Source organism: Erithacus rubecula (assembly GCF_903797595.1).
Source record: "Erithacus rubecula genome assembly, chromosome: 9".
Taxonomy (NCBI): domain Eukaryota; kingdom Metazoa; phylum Chordata; class Aves; order Passeriformes; family Muscicapidae; genus Erithacus; species Erithacus rubecula.
In genome coordinates this window covers 26,570,755-26,576,739 of record NC_136660.1, presented here as the reverse complement: position 1 = coordinate 26,576,739, position 5,985 = coordinate 26,570,755, and positions in this window count along the sequence as shown.

The following is a 5,985-nucleotide window of genomic DNA, read 5'->3' as shown; positions in this document are numbered from 1 at the left end:
AAACTGAATATAAATGACTTTGAGCATTTTTTATGACACCCACAGCCTAAGTGATCCAGATAATGTAATCTAACCATCATTAGAAACCATGAAATTACAATTCCTCTGGGATGGATATTTATCTCTCTGTTACATACAGAAAGGCGATTAATTAGTAGCTCTTTCAGTGTTTAACATTACTGTGTACGGAGGCTGATTAAAATCTAACTATAGAACAGCTATGATAGCTAACACATAATCTGGGGAAAGTTTAGCTGGGGCACGAAGAAGCACCTTAAAAAGAAAACTTAAAAAAAAATGTAGTCTTAGAAGTAGGTAGCTTCAAAGTCAAAACACAGGCTTCCTTCTAATTTCTATTACACACAGCAATCATGACAATTACTGAGATTTCAAAAACCTCAATATTCAAAACAACTAAACCCACGTCAAATATTTTTGCAAAGTGGTACCATTCACAGAACACTTTTTTTTTTTTTTTTTTTTGAGAAAAGTGTAAAGAACACAGTCATGAAGGGAATCACACTGTCTTGAATGTCTTATTCTGAAATTTAAATGGGAGGGTTTGCCAGGGTGTGTCTGTGTAGGTCCTGCATGGAGGCTCAGCATGCACACACTGTGTGGGCTAAATTCATATTTCTGGTGCAATTTCTCAGGCTTGTGTGGAATGCACCAAAGATGTGTCAATCTGTGTGTGCAGACAGCTTCCTCCAGGATCTCATGGGGGAAAAGAGGACATGGATAATTTCACTTTGGGAGGAACAAACAGAGACAACTTCAGCAGGTTTGCTTCCCAGAGCATTCCTTTTGTGAATAAAAATACTGCAGGAATTTCATGCAAGGGCGGCTGAAAAATCCCAATTCACTAGTTGTTATTTTGAAAATAATTTCTTACTTTGGTGTCAGTGTACTTATGTATGGGAACTAAGAGGTTTGGGCTGGTTGAGAAGAGGGAAGAAGCTTTAAAAGAAAATGTGAACAGCTCAGCAAAAATCCAAGGTAACACTGGTTATATTTTATTTTTTGAAACTATCAGGTGAGACCACAAGTCAGTATCGGACACAGGTTGTATTTTAGTGAGGACACACAGAAGGAAATTGGAAGCACCTTTAAAATGTAGTGTAAAGAAAGGGCACTTTATGACCCCCACAGCCCCCCAGTTCAGGTCCCAAAGAACTGAGCCACTGACTCTAATCCTCTCCATTGCATCAAGTATTGTGTAGATGCTGCTCTCTTCTGGCTGCCACACAAATTTTAATATGTAAAACGTTAATAAAAAGTGAAATAAAAGGCTGAGAACAATATGGCCTCAAAGTGCTGAGGGCAATGGAGGCACCTCTGGGGCCCTGCTGGGGAGAGGTGACCTATTGCCAGTCACCTCAGAGTTCTGATCCTACAGCACATGGACCATGACCTCCTGCAAAATTTCCCTCCTCTTTTCTTGAAGACCTCAGTCAGGATGACCCACATTTATATTTGGAGGCAAAAGAAAGGCACACACTTATCTTTCAGGAGAAAATGAAGATGGAGATGGGCAGCACTGTCCAGTGTGGGCAGACCATGCAGGGCAAGGGGCATAGCTGTGATGCTGTGGGGTGTGCCTGTGGTCATCTCACACCTCATGAAAACATGAGTATCAACAGCTCAGTTTTGTATTCTTACCAAAAACAAGGCCAACTGAAACCCAGTGAGAAGTTTAAAAAAAAAAAAAAAATTCTAAACTCTCAAGTGACTCTTGCATGAGGACAAAGATCTTTAAGTCTATCCAGCACAACCAAGCTGCCAAACCAAGTGCATCAGGGGTCACATCACCCCTCCAGAGAGAGCAAAGGAGGAACAAGATTCCTTTCAATAGTTGGAGGTAGGAAATAAGAGGTCACCATGGCATCCCATTGCTCCAGTGTGGGACACAGGTAGGACATTACTGGGGTCCAAGATGACCCCCAGATGGTTGACTTCTTTCTACCCTCTGTTTCCACATTATAGACATGTTCCTGCTAGGCACCTCTGACAGATTTCCTTCAGCAGATGCACTGGGTCAGTCCTGTTCTTCAGAGAGGTGTTACCCCTGCTCCATCCATCTCATGTGCTCGTGTGGTAACATCACACAACCATTGTCTGCCTTAATTTGAAAGATCAAATTAATTTCTAACTCAAGTGATACCTGGCCATGTGCTGTATCCCCAGAGCCCTGCTGACCATGCAGCCAGGACACACAGCTGGGGTTGGAGCCCTGTGAAGGTGAGAAGTGCTGTCCCTGTGACAGACCAGATGCTTTGGGTGGCTGGGGACGTGCCCTCTGTGCCACCAGTTTGCCTGGCACTGGTTTGCTCCTGCAGTGGGGAAGGAGAGGAAGTGAAGTCCTCACAGCATCCCTGAGACTCGCAGGGATATCTGTTACAATTCATTAAGTAGTGCTCTAAGAAGTTACAATAATAACATTTCAACACAGTTTCCAGAGGGAGTCTCAGAAACTACAGGAAAAGCTGACAAGTTTCAATCCATTTATCAAAGCACTCCAAGACAGATGAAACAGCAGAGCTGCTTAGTGAAGAATGTCTTTCTTTCTGGGTGTCCAGAGCATTTCAGTAAATAAAAAGCTCTTTAAAAATAAGTCAATACAATGGAATCCCTTTTGCCTTTTGCCAGCGCTTGTATTACACTTACACCCAAATGACCCTCCTACCTATAATAGTGCAGCATTTACATACACATCAAATGGGTGCTTTTCACTTACATAATACATTTAATCCAGGGATTACAGAGCACATTATATATTAAACATTACACCACCTCGTGAGGTAGGTTAGCATTAATGAAATTGTGGTGGGTAAACTGAGGCACAGGCCAGCTTTATTACTCGCCTGTGGTCCAGAGGCAATCAGTGGAAAAGTCATTAAGATGCTGTTCAAGCAGCAGACACACACATGCACCTTCTGGAATGGGTAAAATAGAGTGATCCATGTGCTCTAAAGCAACTTGAGCTGCTCATCTGGAGACACTCAGGTCTTGATTTTCTGAGGGCAGGAGAACAAAAGGCAAATAGGAAAAGTCAAAAAGGACAGAAAGCAAATGTTTGCTGTAAGGAATATATTTATTTTTTTTTTTTTGTATGGCAAACTGTTTACACAAAACAAGAGGCATCCAAGACTGAAGGACATGCCAGATGCTGGTCGCCAATAATTTGATTTTCGGAGTAAAGATTTTTCTAGACCTGCAACAGGGATTTTGTTAGGTTTTTGTTCAATAACGTTAGTTTATATTTAGCTTTCGTATAGCAGAGAAAAGAAAAAATCTTTGGTTAAGGTCTTTGAGCCAAGCATCTAGGACGAAATTTTCAAAAGCACTCAACAGTGGCTTTTGAAAATAGAATTAGACTAGTTGCTGAGACAAGCTTTGAAAGCCACCCCCTACCTCCTTTAGCATTTTAACTGAGACCTGATTTCCTCAGCGATGGCATATTCCCTGTTTCAGTCTCCCCATCTCATGGCCTTCACCAGTATTGCTGAGACAGTGGAATTCAAGGCCAGGACAGCAGGCAGGAGACAGGCAAGGAGGGAGCTGTGGTCATGACCTCCCCAGCAGGTCTGCTGCCCCAGAGTGCTGCAGCTGGACACAGGGATGCTCCCTGGGTGGCTCCCACTTTCCAGCCAGCCTTTGTTCTCTTTGTGGGAGCCCTGGCTAATAGAGGTGTACACCCTTTGCCTGATGGGTAGGTGAGGCTATAATTACCTCAGTAATAAGGTCTGATTCTTCTCTGCTCTGCACCTCCTTGGCTGGCCAGGAATACTTGTCTAAAGTGGGTGCAAAATGCTACCAGATCAGAAAGATGACATTTTACATCAATGGAAATGACCAGGTGTAAGGAACAAAGGCCTACATAACAATGTTCTCAACTCTGTTGTCCTTTAATTAAGTAGTTCCTCCAGCAATGACACTAATGAGGCCTTGTTTCCTCAGGGTTGGATTCTCTAGTATCTAAATGGGATGTGAGCTTTTCCTGGGGAGAGAGGCATTTATAATTTCTTCCTCCCAGGTAGTGTCCAATTTGGGTGGATGTCCTGCTGCAGCCTCTCTTGGTGAGGACACCAGTGGGACATTTCTCCTCTTGGCAGCTGATTTTCCTGAAACTGAAAGAAATTTTTGAGAGCTCTGCTCTCCTATTACATTTGGCTGAGTTTGGTCAAAGGCTCCAACTTGGCAGGGAACAGGAAGACAAATTCATGAAAAAAGACAGAGTAAAGACATAACCCTGTTTCTTCTAACAAAAGACTAAATATTATTTTTTATTTAAAAACAAGTTTTCAAGTGGTGTGGTAAACTCACAAGGTATTTTTTTGCTTCTTTGGAAGGCATGCCTGGCTGCAACTCCTGCAAGCAGTATCAACAAAAAGAGTATGTACAGACAAACACATGCAGACAGGACATGCAGCTCAGGCAACAAGCAGTGTTACTTAGCTGCAAGAGAAGAGAGCTGGAAAGTTCATTAAATCCACAGAAGCAGCAATCATGTTCACTGGGGACAGCACTGACCAGACAAGGTCACGGGTCTGAACAGAGACAGCAACTGAACAAAGCAGCAGCAGTAGAAGGTTTTCTTTGGGTTTGGTCCAGGAGAGCAGTCACAACATGGCAGCCAGCAGGATGCATGCTCCATAATGCTGGCACTGCAGGCTTGGCAGCCTGCTCCACACCCCTCTGGCCACAGGGCTGCAGGGACAGCCCCTTTCCTGTGCAGAGCTTAATGGCTCAGAACCACTCAAGGCCCTTGAAAATGTGTAAAACTTACACTTTCCAACACTGCTTTCTGGCAGGACAGACATCTAGCTAATGCCTTCACTTTGCATGCCCCCATCAATGAGCAGGCAGCAGCCTAGTGAGAAACCTGACATTGCCCTGCAGAATCCACGTCCTTCATTGGTTATGCCACCACCAACACCTGGCACCTCTTCTTGTGATAAAGCCAAAACACTGAGGGAACACCCAGCTTCTGCCATAACTGCAGGATAAATCTGCAGCAGTTCCCCAAAACACCACAGGGCCTGGGTGGTGGAAAAATACCAGCTGTGGGTGATACAACTACTCACACTTAGCCTACCCCACAGAATAACCAACATTTTAGGTTATCTAGAGTTTTTTACCAAATTATTGTTGCCTGGGGAAAAGCAGACTATTCCCAAATCCACCCTGGGATGCCTCCAATTGCAGACACCATTTTAGTTATATTTGTGCACAACAGTCTCCCAAGGCAGGTTTTCCAGCCAGGAGAGATAACCATGTTAGTGGGAGACAGTGGGAGACAGAGCACAGAGGGCTGGGACTTCTCCCTCTCTGCATCTGTCCCTGTTGAACTTGCCTACTGTGAGATGGAGACAGAAGCAACAGATCCCAACAGTACCAACTTGTTACAGCCATACCTTCAGGAAAAGTCCAAGGAACTACCAGTGGACCTTCCTGAGCAATGGATCAATACAGAGCTTCATATCAGCTGCGCCATTATTCATGCCAAAGGCAATTGTTTGGATGAAGGGATGAAGAGTGCACAAGTTCACTGGTTTTCAGTGTATAAACTCTTCTCCCCTCGCCCACCCCTCCTGTAGATGCCTTCATTATTTATGTGTGACAAATAAAAGACAGCAGTGGAAGATGCTCAAGTGTTTCTCAATGTGCACCTCTGCTTCCCAACACACCCAGGCCAGGCTGTGGGCACGGTGAGGAGCCGGTGTGCCACTGCTTAACATGCACAAAAAACCCACTGCCAGGCAGCAGCTGATGAAATATTCACCTGCTCCATGCTTCCTTCCCCACGTGACTCCAGAAGTGACAAATTACCCCAAGGAAGTGTGAGGGGGCTTTGTTGACTGGGATGGATTTCTCTGCAGCACCCCGTGATACGTCACCGCGCCCCGCTCGCCACTTCTGCCGTCATCCCTGCACAGGGACCCACCGAATGCAAACTGCATTCAGATGTATTCAATAAGAAAAGAT